The sequence below is a fragment of the Castanea sativa genome, chromosome 5 (genome assembly GCF_040712315.1).
Source record: "Castanea sativa cultivar Marrone di Chiusa Pesio chromosome 5, ASM4071231v1".
NCBI lineage: Eukaryota > Viridiplantae > Streptophyta > Magnoliopsida > Fagales > Fagaceae > Castanea > Castanea sativa.
Genome location: NC_134017.1, coordinates 27989650 through 28006455, shown reverse-complemented (window position 1 = coordinate 28006455; position 16806 = coordinate 27989650). Strand labels below are relative to the sequence as shown.

General features: G+C 33.6%; 1 pseudogene; it reads left to right on the top strand.

Annotated features, from left to right (window-relative positions):
• Positions 1–16806, top strand: part of LOC142635020 (uncharacterized) — a 31362-nt pseudogene that overhangs the window by 8366 nt on the left and 6190 nt on the right.

Sequence of the window (16806 nt, the reverse complement as noted above, 5' to 3'; positions counted from 1 at the left end):
AGCTGCTAAAAACTCCAAGCTCTAAAGGCTTATTACCAATTTTGAGGAAATAAGGATGGATGAGGACGAGTCGTTCGATGAATTCTATGCCAAGCTCAAGGACATAGTGAATTCAACCTTCAATCTTGAAGAACAGATTTTAGAGCCCAAGATTGTTAGAAAGATCCTCAGATTTCTTCTAGAGAGATTCCATGCCAAGATCACTGTCATTGAAGAATAAAAGGATCTTGACTCTATTCCTTTGACAAAGCTAATAGGAAACTTGAAAACCTATGAACTAGGGTTAGTAAGGGTTGGCAAGGGCGGCAAAGGCAAGAACATGGCGTTGAAGACTAAGAATGATGATAATGATGAGTCGTCTGATGATGAGGATACCAAGTTAAAATCTTATATCACCAGACAATTCAAGAAGTTTATAAAAAACGAATGTCAAAGCAGGTGATAAGGATCGCAAACAATTTGCATTCTCTCAATTCAAGTCCCAAGACGAAGGCAATAAAGAATTCAAGGATGCTGGTTAAGGCAACAATGTTCTTGCTTGACCAAAGTGCTATGAGTGTCAAGGATTTGGACACATGAAGCAAGAGTGTCCCACATATCTCAAATCCATTGGCAAAAGCAAAGCCTTAGCTATCACCTTGATTGATACGTAACCAGAAGTAGATTCTAATGAAAGTGACCAAGATGAGATAGTGAGTGCTTTCACAACCATTGTAGAGTCTACTAAGAAAGTAGTAAACCTAATTGATGAGGAAGAAGAGCTGATGGAATCAAAGTTTGAGAAGATGGATGATCAGGACGGTATCCACACTACCTACACTAAGTTGTACAAGGTCTCTAAGAAGCACGAGAAGATATACGGGTTGGCTACGAGAAAGCTCAGTGAAGTGGAGTTGGAACGTGAGGAACTCTCCACCAAGGTTAATGAAGCTAATCAATGTTGACACCTCATTTTGCAACCCGTATTTAAACTCACTTAGAGGGTAAAAGGGTAATTTTGCCTTGAAAATATGTATCTTGATTCTAGTCATTAGATCCTTAATCTCATTTCACCAAAATGATTTTGATATTGTAACGATCAAATCGACTAGTTATAAGCCCTAATCAGACTACCAGATTGAAAGTTATCATCAAATCAAATTATAATGACTAAGATGCATTATCACAAATTTTATCACAAATTGAGTCCGACCATATGTGATTATGAACAATTGATTTCAATTGGTTATATGTATAATCAATTTGAGATCAATGATTTGTCATAATTTGATTGGTTAAGATTACATTTTATGGTAGGGTTGTACACACCCAATTAACTAGATAGTTAAACATTAAATCATTTAATGAGTAATTTGTGCAATTATATTTTAATTAGGGTAAATTTAGAATTAATTACATCTAAAATAGGAGTGATTGGAGTCTATTAATGTTAATTGGAAACTAATTAGGAACCTATTAATGTTAATTGCGCTGAAACCATTTTCTAACAAATGACCTCTGCTCACTATTTCATCGATATCTCTCAAACTATTTTGAATCTATGAATGAGGTTAATTTTCTTAAAAACTAGACATCTGGGGCTTCAATTTGAGTATAAGAACGAGGCAATTCCGATTAGAATTGAGTCAGATATGATTTTTCGAAGTTAGCTCTACAAGCTGTTACAACAGCTACGGGAAAACCGAATTTTGGCTTGATCCTCACTCCCACCAATCTCTACATTTAATGCTCCAGATTTTCCTCAAGGCTAAAATGAGGTCTAGGTTTATGATTCTTTGTCAACCCTCATTAATGGCCTTCCATTCATATTTACTCCACCACTCCTATATAAATCTCCCATCTCCTTCATTCCAAGACAAAAACAAAAAAACCCCCTCTCTTCTCTTTTTTTGAGTTATAGAAAGGTGAGTAGTCTTGTAATATCTTGGTCTTCTTGAGACTCAAGGTATTGAGTGCGACTCACTCTTCCTCTCCTAACTTTTCTTTTCCTCCACCCTTAGGACCTCTACCAAGAGTCTCACCCTCCACTATATAGATCTTACATGAAGGTATAATCCCTTTCCCTAACTTGTTTTTTGTGTTGTCATGATGAGAATTTAGGATTAAAGCATGATAGTAACTATTTAAATTCCCTTGAATATGTTTGAATGTTCTTAAATGTTCTTATGTGTTCTTCACATGTTCTTGGTCATTCATCACATGTTCTTAGTCGTTCATTACATGTTCTTAGTCGTTCATCACATGGTCATGCATAACACTAGTTTTAATCTTAAATCCATATTAAAAATATGAAAAACATGTTTGTTTCATAATTCTTTCAAATCCTTGAATATAGGTTATCACCATCCACAAACATTCACTAGAATTTATTTTTCAATCCAAATGCAATGCTTAATAAATTGAATTAAGATCTATCACATGCACACACATTAAATTCAACATGCAAATTAATTGATAACATATTGGATGATGTGATATGAATGTTGACCACCATAGTTTAAAAGACCGGTTTTACCGGGCAAGGTGGGTGCTTAACACCTTCCCATCTTGTAATATAGCCCCCGAACTTAGATAAATGTTGATAGACCAATTTTTATGCTTGTAATTTTCAATTTTTACATTGTAACTGGAAAACAAAGTTATGTACTTTATCTTAGATTGTATCTAGGACCAAAACCATGTAGTTTTCCTATGATCAATGTAAATTCAATTGAAAATTAATAAAATGAGGAATTTTTCAATTTTGATTTTTTTATTTATCCCAATAATTAAATAAGTGGCGACTCCATTATAAAACCCTTAATCTAAAGGGAAAAATATAACTAGTCAAACTTCCATTTTGAAAGGCAATAACACGACTCCACCCATTCACGTGCATTTGGCCCAACACTTATAAAAAAAGGGGGCCGGGGGCGCGGTCTTTCACAGTGGCGACTCCACTGGAGATATTAAGGGCTAAGCTTCAATTAGGTTATGGTGGCCAACTATATCATTGTTTGTTTATTGCTTTTTGTATATAATATGTCTAATATGTCATTTTATTGTATGTCATGCATCATTTGCTTGAATGAAATTTATTTTATTTGTGTGCTAGCTCGGAAGTCTGGTAGTATTAGCCATGGATTTTGGTCTTCCTAAGACTCACATACCCAGCGATGAACCTACCACCCACTGCGACAAAGATTATCATGGTTATTCCATGGTGGTTCATAGGGACAAATTGTACCATTCGAACCAACGCGGCGCTCTTGGCGTTACAAGTTGGGAGGTACGACGTCCTAGCTTGTGGGAACCTTTAACTACCTTTTACCTATTTTGTAACGACCTATAGAACCTACCTTAGGTCGGTCCATGTAAATTGCATTGCATTATACATGTGTTTGGCCGTTGTTTGAACCATGATGAGTCCAAGTCCAACGCTTGAGCCCATCATAATTGTTTGAAATTTATATGCTGTGAATGAATTCAAGCCCAAAAGCCTATGATTGAACTCTACTTGGTATGGAAACCCAAAATTGTTTCTTGAATCATTCTAAGCCCACCACTTGAGCCCATCAAAGATGTATACGCATGATCAACATTAAAGGCCAAAAGCTCACAAGATGCATGTCTTCCAAGTGTAAGGTTCAATCCTTCCAAAAGATTATAATCAAGGTTCAAGCCATTTCAAGCCTTCCAAAATATCATAATCAAGGTTTAAGCCTTCCAAGTACAAACCCAAGTCATTTCCAGCAAATACCAAAAGATCATAATCAAGGTTCAAGCATACTAAGTCTCAAGCATCCTAAATGGACCAAGAAGAAGCAAGCGGCCCAACTTTGCCTCACTCTACATTTGGTTTGCAACATCATGGTTAAGCTTAAAGTCTATTTTTTATTCCATGTTTCTTTGAATTCTAAAAATTCATGTAGCATTTGATGTACTTTTTTCATGTACATAGAAAAAAATTCAAAAAAAAAATCAAGACTCCCAAATCTTTCCAAAAAAAATTTTCAAATAAGAAAGTGTTTGGACTAGGGGCATTGGGTCTTTAAGTCATTTAAAAAAAAAAATCTTTGAACTAGGGCCATTGAACTTCCTAGTGACTTTTTCAAAAAGACCCAATTTTTTTTCTTTCAAGATTTAAAAAAGAAAAGAAAAGAAAAGCCTCCTTTTCAAAATGGTACATGAGGATCCCTTGAACAAAACATTTTCTAAATCTTGATGTTCAAAGGTTTGAGCAATCAACTTGTACCAAGGAATGATTAATTTCATTTGATCCATATAAAGAGTTTTGCTACTAGACTTAGAATATAAGAAGAAATGGTCTTAAAAGGCAATAAAAAAGAATCCATCCATCAAAAAATTCCAAGAATCCATGTACTCGATCCAATTTTCAAAGATCTTTTGTTTCACTACATTGGAGCATTCATACTTTTTCTTTTAAGATGAATTTATTAAAAGAGCTTAAGTCACTATGCTTACAAGCAAGCATTACGAGGGATAGGAGGCTATCTTTGGTTAAGCCAAATTATTTCCTCTTATCTAGAATGTTCATTATCCATTGTTAGCCCATTTGAGCCTTCAAACATTTAGCCTTTTTTTGCATGAACCCATTAAAATCTAAACCTGGGGTGGGAAAAATCAAGATATGCATACTTCAATCTCATGTTGAAGAGGACTCAACCTGGTAGCTTTGAAGCTAATTGATAAGGCTCTCCTAGAAGACATGAAAGATAAGCAGAGGATTCATTAAGCTAAAGATAAGAGATCATCGAAGAAAAGTGAGGTTTCATTTCAATCAAGGAAAGAGAAATGAAATTCCAATGTGTATCAAGTTTGAAGAGCCTAAAATGCATCATGTCAAGAAGAATACAAGATTCATCTAAAAGAGATTTCATAAAAAATAAAAATAAAAAGATTCATCCAGCACAAAAAAGGTGCAAGTGCATCGAGGCAAGAAAGAAGTCCAGAGAGTGCATCAAAATGACTAAAAATCATTAAGCTGAGAAAAATAAGGAGGGCGAAAGGTCCCCAAAAGTTCACTCAATGAAGAGATGAAAGACCAAAAAAAAAAAAAAAAAAAAGAAGGAAGAAGAAGAAAAGAAAAGAAAAGAAAAGAAAGCCCACTAGGTTGAAAACTCGTAAGGGCGGCCTAGGCAAAAATTAGGGCCAAAGAAAAGAAAATTGGAAAATCCTACAAAGTTGGAAACTTGAGGATGCAAACTAAAAAAGGAAAAATTTTACAAGATGAAAGTCTAGAGGTATGATTCAAGAGGAATGAGCATAAAAACAAATGTTGATACAAGTGACCAATGAAGACAAGTGAGAAGATGACCAAGAAGAAATGGGAAAACTCCTCCAATACATGATTTTTGAGTAATGCATACTTGGGAGAAATATCATAGGGAATTTTGAGTCTTTTATATCTTTTATTTTATAACCCAAACCTGGCCTACATTACAACCTATGAGTAAAGACTTCCTTGAAGTCTTACTAGTTGTAGGCACATCTTAAACTCTCATATTATTTTCTCTTGAATTAAAAAGGAAAAATACTTAAAATTGTCAAACCCCACTGGATGATATGTCCAAGGAGAAAAATTCTCAAATCCTCAAATGACTCAAATGAACTTTCAAACTTGGAGCACTCTCCTTGTTTGCACCTAACAATGTGATTCCTAAATATTATCACATTTCATTTTTTGATTGCCTTTAGAGACTCAATCTAATGATGTTCAAAAGAAAGAAGCAAATTTGATTACATGAGTTTAATGATCTTGATATTTCATAATCGAAGAGATTTGTTTGATTCTTAAACACTTTGATTTGCCAAGATGGTTGTTCATAAAAAATAAGAATAAAAAATAAAAAGAAGAAGAAACAGAAATCTCATTTTCACAACAAAAAAAAAAAATCATTCTTTTTCAAAATCCAGTTCTTGAACTACGTCTTGACCTGATTCTCTATAAAAAAGGTACGTAGGCAGCCTTGCAGAGGCCCGGTCCCAATCACCCAAACAACCTTGGAAAACAAAGTCAAAACAATGTGACAAAATTGTTTGGGTGCATGTTAGGTTAAGCCCATTTGTTTGCATTAAGCATGTTTAAACTTGGAGCAATGGCCCATTTATATTGTGTGCAAATATGTTCTTCTTGCATGGAAGAATGTTTTCATTTGAGGTATTAATCCATTTATTTGCAAGCATGTCCACACTAAGGACATTGGCAAAAAAAAATTTCATGATAATTGGTTTCTAACAAGCTAGAGAATGAAGCCTTTTTGCAGGAACCAAGGATGGCGGACCGTGATCTTCTTTCATGTTCCCTAATGGTCACAACATTAAATGGATTCAGCTTCAATCTAAGCATAAAATATGCCCCAAACTAGGGGCATTGGGTAAGTACTTCCAATTCATTTCAATAAATAAATCTATTACTAATTAAAATTATCTTTTGGCAGGAATTAAGTAAGGACTTATCCAGCAATTTGCATCAACTTCTAGCCAAAGTTATTCTCATTCAAAGGATAGGTTTTTCAAAAAAAAAAAAATCATCATGAATAAATCTTCATCACTTTTACTCCATCTTCATCTTCATCTTCTTCATTTTTTGATAATGAACAAATCTTCAAATCTCAAAAAAAAAAAAAAGGATAAAATTTTCAAAAAAATAAAAATAAAATAAAAAATATTTTCAATATAAAAAAGAAAAAAAAAGATTTAAATATCTTTCAAAAAAAAAAAAAGAAGAAAAGAAAAGAGAGAATTTTCAAAAAGCCTTAGGGCTAGGGGCATTGGGCTCATACTTCTTAGGTTGCTTTCAAAAAAAAATTTCAATAATCAAAATTTTCTATTCCTTCAAAAAATTCAAGATTTCCAAATTTTTCAAAAAAAAAAAATCATCAATCAAAGTTTTCAATTCCTTCAAAAAAAAAAAAATCATCAATCAAAATTTTCAATTCCTTCAAAAATTTTTTTTTCAAGATTTCCAAAATTTTTCAAAAAACTTCAAGACTTCTAATTAGGCTTTCAAAAAAAAAAAGAAAAAAAAGGCATCATTCAAGATTTTCAATTCTTTCAAAAAAATATAGGATTTCCAAATCTTTCAAAAAAAAAATCTTCATTAAATTCTTTTTCAAGAACAAAAATCTATGATCCTCTTCCATATTATCTAGTGGTGCAAGATCAAGTCAATTGTCCACCCTTAGCATTCATCGAAGCATGGAAGATATCCCAAACTAGGGGCATTCGCCAGGTATGCCAAAGTCTTTTCAATGAATAACTTTGTTACTAATTGAAAATATTTATTTTGCAGGTACTAGGGTAAAAGGCCCACAAATATCGGCATGAATAATGCCTTCCAAATTTCATCGGACCTCTAGGAAGCATGTCCAAAATTCAATTCCATCGGACCTCTAAGAAACAAGTCCAAATTCAATCCATCGGACCTCTAGGAAGCACGTCCAAAATTCAATTTCAATGGACATCTGGGAAGCACGTCCAAATTCAAATCTATCGGACCTTTGGGAAGCACGTCCAAAATTCAATCCATTGAACCTTGAGGAAGCACGTCCAAAATTCAATTCCATCAGACCTCTGGGAAGCATGCCCAAAACTTCAAATCCATCGGACCTCTAGGAAGCACATCCAAATTCAATTCTATCGGACCTCTGGGAAGCATGTCCAAAATTCAATTCTATCGAACCTCTGGGAAGCACGTCCAAAATTCGATTCCATCGGATCTCTGGGAAGCACTTCCAAAGTTCGATTCCATCGGACCTTTGGTAAGCACGTCCAAAAATTCAATTCCATCGGACCTCTGGGAAGCAGGTCCAAAATTTCAATTCCATCGGACCTCTAGGAAGCACATCTAAACTTCAATCCATCGGACCTCTGGAAAGCACGTCCAAAATTCAATTCCATCGGACCTCTGGGAAGCATGTCCAAATTCAAATCCATCGGACCTTTGGGAAGCCTCCAAAATTCAATCCATCAGACCTCTAGAAAGCACGTCTAAACTTCAATCCACGGTCCTCTGGGAAGCACGCTCAAAACTTCAAATTCATCGGACCTTTGGGAAGCATGTCCAAAATTCAAGATCATGACTGAAATCCTCATTTTGTTGTGACCACTGGTAAGCATGTCTTGTACTCATTTTTTTTTCCCAAAAAACAACAACAAAAAAAAAGGCTGCATGTATGAACTATGTTTAGACCTGATCCTCTCACCCAGAGGTACGTTGGCAATCTCCCTGGAGATTCAGTCCATATTTTGATCCACTATATGATGGTTTGCATTCTTATCTACATTTACCATGGTTAAATACTGATTGCAAAGTTAGGTGTCTTTTTCATAGATTGACATTTGCTCTTTAAGCTCATTATGCAACCCATATTTAACCTCATCTAGAGGATAAAAGGGTAATTTTGCCTTGAAACTATGTATCTTGATTCTAGTCATTAGATCCTTAATCTCATTTCATCAAAATGATCTTGATGTTGTAACAATCAAATTGAGTGGTCATAAGCTCTAATCGGACCACCAGATTGAAAGTTATCATCAAATCAAGTTTTAATGACTTAGATGCATTATTACAAATTGAGTCCGACCATATGTAATTATAAATAATTAATTTCAATTGGTTATATGTATAATCAATTTGAGATCAATGATGTGTCATAATTTGATTGGTTAGGACTACATTTTATGGTAAGGTTGTACACACCTAATTAACTAGATAGTTAAACATTAAACCATTCAATGAGTAATTTGTACAATTGTCTTTTAACTAGGGTAAATTTGAAACTAATTAGGTCTAAAATGGGAGTGATTGGAGCCTATTAATGTTAATTGGAAACTAATTAGGAACCTATTAATGTTAATTGTACTGAAACCATTTTCTAACAAATGACCTCTATTTACTATTTCATTGATATCTCTCAGACTATTTTGAATCGGTGAATGAGGTTAGTTTTTCTAGAAACTAGACATCCGAGGCTTCAATTTGAGCACAAGAACTTATATATGATTTTTCGAAGTTGGCTCTATAAGTTATTACAGCAGTTACGGGAAAACCGAATTTTGGCATGCTCGTCACTCCCACAAATCTTTACATTTAATGCTCCAGATTTCCCCCAAGGCTAAAATGAGATCTAGGTTTATGATTCTTTGTCAATCCTCATTAATGACCTTCCATTCATATTTATTTCACCACTACTATATAAACCTCTCCTCTTCTTCATTCCAAGACAAAAACAAAAAAAAACCCCCCTCTGTTCTCCTCTCTTGAGTTCTAGAAAGTTGAGTAGTCTTGTCATATTTTGGTCTCCTTGAGACTCAAGGTATTGAGTGAGACTCAAGGTATTGAGTGAGACTCACTCTTCTTCTCCTAACTCTTCTTTTCCTCCACCCTTAGAACCTCTACCAAGAGTCATCTCCTCCACCATATAGATCTTACATGAAGGTATAATCCATTTCCCTAACTTGTTTTTTGTGTTGTCATGATGAGAATTTAGGATTAAAGCATGATAGTAACTATTTAAATTGCCTTGAATATGTTTAAATATTCTTAAATGTTATTATGTGTTCTTCACATGTTCTTGGTCGTTCATCACATGTTCATGCATAACACTAGTTTTAATCTTAAATCCACATCAAAAATATGAAAAACATGTTTGTTTCATAATTCTTTCATATCCTTGAATCTAGATTATCACCATCCACATACATTCACTAGAATCTATTTTTCAATCCAAATGCAATGCTTAATAAATTGAATTAGGATCTATCACATGCACACACATTAAATTCAACATGCAAATTAATTGATAGCATATTGGATGATGTGATATGAATGTTGGCTACCATAGTCTAAAAGAACAGTTTCACCTGGCAAGGTGGGTGCCTAACACCTTCCCACCTTGTAACATAGCCTCTGAACTTAGGTAAGGGTTGATAGACCAATGTTTATCCTTATAATTTCTAATTTTTAAATTGTAACTAGGAAACAAAGTTATGTACTTTATCTTAGATTGTATCTAGGACCAAAGCGATGTAGTTTTCCTATGATCAATGTAAATTCAATTGAAAATTAATAAAATGAGGAATTTTTTAATTTTGGTTTTCTTATTTATCCCAATAGTTAAATAAGTGGCGACTTCATTGTAAAACCCTTAATCTAAAGGGGAAAATATAACTAATGGAAGCTTCATTTTGAGAGGCAATAACACGACTCTACCCATTCACGTGGGTTTGGCCCAACACCTATAAAAAAGGGGGCCGGGGGCACGGTATCTCATAATCAGACCATTCGAGCATTGTGATTTAAGAAGAATCTTCTTCTTGAAATGACCAAGAAACTGGATGCTAAACTATTTCAAGTTAGAGCACAGATGGAAAGGATTTCAAGTTCCAAGCTAGATGAAATGCTAAACTTCTAAAATTCTGTATCTGATAAGATAGGTCTCGGGTATGATCACCCTCTCTCTCTCTCTCTCCTCTAGTAGTACCTCTTCTAATGCTTTAAATAGAGTTATTTTTGTTCCACTTGCTAATAATGATAACTTTGAGTTAACCGATCCTAAAACCGAAAATGTAAGTGAAGATAGGAGCGATAAGGGAAAATCCATTCTAGAAGCACTCCCTAAGGTTGGCAAGAAAGAAACTAAGCAAAATAATCATTGCTCCATCAACAAGAAGTCTCAACCAAAGAAGCCTCAACCAAAGAAGCCTCACTTCCGTCACTAATGTGGAGTATCTGGGCACACTCGTCCAAATTGCTATAAGTGGTTAGCCACTGAACAAAGCAATAGTGTGTCATCTCATCTCTGGGGAACCAAAATCAACTCCAACTTTTGTTAGCCCCTCTTGGAGAACTTCTTAAGGCGGTCATGCTTCTCTCGAACCTAAATGGTTTCAACTCTCATTCTTATCCTTCTGAACAAAGGTTCAAGCAAAAGAAAGGATCCCCATCCAGCTCTCCTATCTGGAAGGAAAAAGACTCTAGGTGATTTCTTCTCTTTTCTAATCTCTTGCATGGTTCATGCTGTGGTTTGAGTCAGTCTAGTTTTGATACTTTATTTGTTTGTTTGTTTGCTTTTGTTTTGTTTTAAGTTTTTTTTAATGAAACAAATTAGAATAATACAAAAACAGTGTGCATTTTTGTTTGTTTGTTTGTTTGTGTATATTGGTATTTGTGAAGCTATTGAATTTGTACGCCATAAGATTTTGAAACCGAGTGCTTTCAGATCTTTATTGTTGATGAAATGAAGAACTTTGCAGTCAACAACATTTATTCAAGTTGCTGGAATTAGTCACATACTGAGATTCATGCAAAGGGTTAGTCGCAAATTGGAGATTTGTGCATCAAGGGAAAGAAGGCTACTACAAGATCAAGTTCAATTCGGTATTGAAACAAAGGTTCAACTGTAGATTGGAATTTTGGGATAGGCCAGAGATGTGGTAAGATTCTTTTTACTTGTAACTATTTGATTATTGATTAGTAGATTCTTGGGAGTGGTGACTTTAAAATCACCTGGTAGGGTTTTTGCCTTGTGAGGTTTTCGTCATTTGTCAACAAATCATTGTGTCAAATTTATTTACTACTGCATTTAGTATTTTTGGTGATTTGTTGGTGTCTTCACGATTTGCATGCAATTGAACCTAATTAATCAATTTGGGTAATTGAATTAATTAACCAGGCTCAAATTATCTTAATTGGATTATGGTATGAAGCAAGAAGGGTCACTAGCCACTCTTTGGTTGTTCATTCTCAAGACATGGAAAATTCTCTTGGCTACCAGCTCTTTAAGTGGTGTTTTTATGCTGTGGAGCATAAATCAAGTTAAAATGGTTCCTACATCAAAGGGACACAAAGAGCTTGAAATGATCTCTGCATTTAATGCATATGAAATGTTAGTCCACATTGAACTTTTAACTATGTCTCACTTATATTGGGGAAGTTGTGCAAGAAATCTTGTAAGGGACCTTGCAAAGAGAATTAAATTGAGATCACAGTGTTTTGCATACCATGTAAGATGGAAGATTATTTTAAGGCACTCCAACAGCAGTGATGTTTGGCCGGTTTGGCGATTTGAGAGCCCATCATTATACCATATAGAAGTGGCTACAATCTATCAGGAATCAAAGAAGCCTAGTTGGCTGATATTGTTTCTGATATGGGCTTCTAAAGAGTAAGACACAAAAGGTATGTTTTAAGGGATTGGGATCGGGTTGCTAAATGCAATTGCAACGTGCAATTCACCCAAGTCCTTCACAAATTTTTTTTAAAACTTTTTTTAACTTTTTTACCTTTATTTTTTTACTTTTCTTCATTTTTTATACTTAATGGTTGAGATTTATAATTGCTTTTTGCAACTTTAAATCTCAATCATCCATACCAATTGCACTTGATCTCAATCCATATTCCAGGGAATCTAGTGCTTAGTAGAAAACTCCTACATGTTTATATAGCTGGTCTAGGGAAATTTTGTGAGTATGTAATACTGATAGCAAGTGTTGTCCGTTGAAGCTTTCGTGATAGTACTAACCTTTCGTGTTCTTGACTATAGAACCAAAAAATCTTTGTTTCCTTCATGGACTTTGTTAATAGGTGCCAGCCAGCACCTGTGAATGTTAGACATGTACTTTTCAACTGCATAGGAAATAAGCAAACTTTTACTTTTCAATTGGAGTTTATGTTAGACGTGCACTTTGGTTTCTTCAATAATTATAGGACATAAATGCCCATTTAACACACCTTTAACACATTTCCCTCCATTTTACTTTTTATTTCCCACCCAATTTCACTTTATCAATATTTTACTCTTCATCTTGTTTTACTTTACCAATATCAAACTCACTTTCTTTCACTTTACCATTGTCAAGCCCACTTCCAAAAAAAAAAAAAAGAGATGAAGAAAAGTTCAAGTGTTCAATGAAGGATTAAGCAATAATTGAACACTTGAACTTTAAAATAATCCACATCATGTTTTAGGATAAATGAAAAAAAAAATGATACAAATAAAATAAGATTAACCTCATATTCAAATATATTTTAAAAAATAAAATTATTGTATCATGTATCAAGTTCAAGTGTTCAATAATTTTATTTTTTAAAATATATTTGAATATGAGGTTAATCTTATTTTATTTGTATCATGTTTTTTTTTTTTCATTTATCCTAAAACATGATGTGGATTGTTTTAATCTTGTTTTAGTATAGCACTAATGGATGGGAATTTAGTTATAAGTGAGACTCATCAAGTTGTTAAAAAGAATTGTTTTAACTTAAATGAATTTCTTCAAGAATGAACTATTATTTTATTTTATTTGTATAATTTTTTTTCATTTATCCTAAAATATGATGTTGAATATTGATTGTTTTATTCTTGTTTTAATGTAGCACAAATAGATGACAATTTAGTTGCAAGTGAGACTCATCAACTTGTTCCAATGAATTACTTTGACTTAAATGAACTACCACAAGAAGGTACTATCATTTGTTATTTTATTTGTAATCCATATTTCATTTAACGTATAACATGATATTGATTTTTTTAATTCTTGTTTTAATATAGCACAAATTGATGATGATTTAATTGCAAGTGAGATTCATGGAAGTGTTTCAAGGAATTGTGTTGACTTAAATGCGTTTCGGAATGATGGAAAAAATAATAACACATGTGGAGGGGAAATAATTGATTAGAATGAATGTCCAATAGATGTGTTATATTATGTTGTATATGCTAGAGTGGATGCGGCAGGAAAAACATAGAATAGGAACATCGAGAACACGAGGGTTACATGGTTCAGCCTTGTCGGTTTACATCCACGGAGGAATCTCTTAAGGACTACATTTTTATTATGTAAGAGTGTAGTACAATAACCTTTTGTTACAATGAACTCTAACATGAGTATATATAGACGACTAAACCCTAAACTACTATTACAAGCAGGAGTAGGTTTGGGCCTATTACATTGGGCTAATATGTCTAATATACATCTCTAACAGCAAGCTTGGTGAACCTATCACTCTTTTTGGAGAAAAAGAGATGGAAAGACATGAGAGGCCGCTAACGATTATGGGAAATTGGGTGCTGAAGGGCATGTATTGATGAATCTTCTCATGAGGAGGAGGAGGAGGAGGAGGAGGCTGTGGTTTTGCTGCAAAAGCAAATGTTGACGAACAAACTATTTTGTGAGTCTGTTATATTGACAGCTGGTGTTGTCCGTTGAAGCTTTTGTGATATTACTAACCTTTTGTGTTCTTGACTATAGTATCAAAAAATCTTTACTTCTGTCATTACATTGTGTCATGTTTAGAGCCATCAGTTGCTTTAGAGAATTTCTTTTTCCTGTCCAAGTAGCAAATGGTTAGTTAGCTAGCAAATTATGTGGATTCTTTCACTAGCACAATCATTATTTTTTATTTTATTTTTTATTTCAAAAATAGTATTGATCTTCATCCTGATACTTAGAAGTTTCGGTCATTGAAAATTCTTGACAATGATCTTTACTTCACCATTTTTTCCCCAATTTTTCTCATTAATCCTTTATGAGAACCCAAAATCATGAGAATTTCTGTAAACAAATAGAAGAATGTGCCTCAAAATAAATTTTTTTATCATCTATTCCTGTTAAATTTCATTTTAATGCATTGTCAAGTAAAACATAGATAAGATATACTCTGTTTGATGATCTTTCTATATGATGGAGTCATGGAGCAATAGTAACAACCCACGTCAAGTTTCCTTGCCTAAAATATACTGCCTTTGATAAAAACAGTTCATTAAAAAAGTTGAGGGATGATGAACCACATGGACCAGTGGACTCTTCAACCAATTTGTTTTTTTCCCAATCCATAACCTTTATCTTCAATTTCTTACCTATATCATCCTCCATCAACTCTATCAAAATTGTATCCATTTTTTGCCTTCCATCATTATCAATTTCCACATGAATGCCCTATCCATTGCAAGTATACTAGCAATTTGTTTTCTGTTGCCCATAGCATAGTCAACAAGGCATGAAATGTTCAAGTTCTATATAATGTCAAAACTCAAAAGCAGAAGTTTAATAAATCAACCTTAAATTGTCGAATAAAGAAACAATCATGCTCATGCAGACTAAACTAAACTGAACTAACTACAGATGGAATTGGAGGCAGCCTTACACAAAATGAAAATGAAATCTGGTGAATTTGATTAACTAGAGATGATCGCTGCCTTTGCACTTTCTATCTGGTTCAGGTCAAGGTCGCAGACTTTAATCTTTAATCTGTGTACTCTGTGTTTTGTTTGTCATCTACTGTATGCTGTACACCAATTTTTGTGTACTCTCTTTGTCTCGGACAACTAAAGGGACTTTTGAGTTTTTTTTTTTTTTTTTTGGGTGAGATACAAACCACTCTTGAGTGATTTTTTTTAAGGGTCCGGTTAATGTGTGCTTCTCGAGAATTGAAAACGTTTTTAATTCTTGAGAAAATATTTCAAAAAATAATTAATTATTATGTGCTTTTAGGACACACATTAACAAAATCATTTTTTTAATAATCTACAACCATATATTTTCACGCTAATAGAATGTTGGTCTCGAAGAGGTTTTTTTTTTTTTTTTTTCATGTGATAACTTTTATGTATTTAAAAGGGACACACCAGTAAAACATCCTATTAACAAGACCATTTTGAGCTTTACTTATTTTTATAGTTTCCTCATGCTGCCGAGTGGCCGAGTCAACATACACGTTTAGTCCCATCTAACTTTTACATCTCATAGCACAAGATAATTGTATGGTGCAATAGCCCTAACTAGGGCTATTACACTAGACCTAAGGCTAAATCCAAGCTCCTAAGCCTGTTGGGAGTCTTTGTTTATTTTTCTTTCTTTTTAAATGGAATTTGAGTCATAGGCTTTCTATCTTATCCAACAAGCTAGTAATTCTTTTCATTTTAGGAGGGTTTTTCAATTGACAATTCCTTTTTCAAAGTGTAAAAAACTGGTGATAGTCGCAAAACATAAATATGATTTTGATCTTGTTCCTTTCTTATATGGAACTGTTCGATAATATATTCCTTCGTACCCAAAGGTCCCATATTTAAGAGCTTTCCATTTTCCATGAATTTTCTATCATGCCCTTTTACACCCCATTTTTTTATTGCTAACAATAATTTCATTTTTTTTTAATAACAAGAAAATTTTCACAAAAGTACAAGGAGTAACGTTAATAAACAATATTAATGTCTAAGGAAACAAAATCCTTATCCAATTAATTCAATGTTTACAGTAAGAAGAAATTACTTTAAGCAGTTATACTATTTTTTTAAGTAATCAGCAGCTTCCTTACTTTTCTGTGTGGAATCCGAATGTCCATCCCCAATTCCTTTTTTTTTTTTTTTTTTAGAGGAGAAGTAATAACATTTTTATTCAACCAACTCAAAATCATTCCGGAATACATCATCCAAATCACTAAGTAGTTCTTCTACCCAAACATCTGTGTCTGCAGTTAAAACTGCTCTACATTCAAGAGAGTGTGCTAACAAATTAACCACTCTTTTAACACGATGAAAACTACAAAACTGTAAGTGGATCCTAGTCTACAAGCATCCTCAATCACATGCCCATACAACGTGAGACATTTACCAGGGATCTTTCCATTTTCCATCCCCAATTCCTAATGAATATAACTCTCATTTTAATTCAAAAAATAGTGTCAGCTCCTAAAAAAATTTAATTGATAAAACTTTTTTTTCTGATTTTTAATTGTTGTATTATATATACTTACTTTATGTTTCAATTCAAGGCTAGAAAATAGTAAATACAATTCATTTG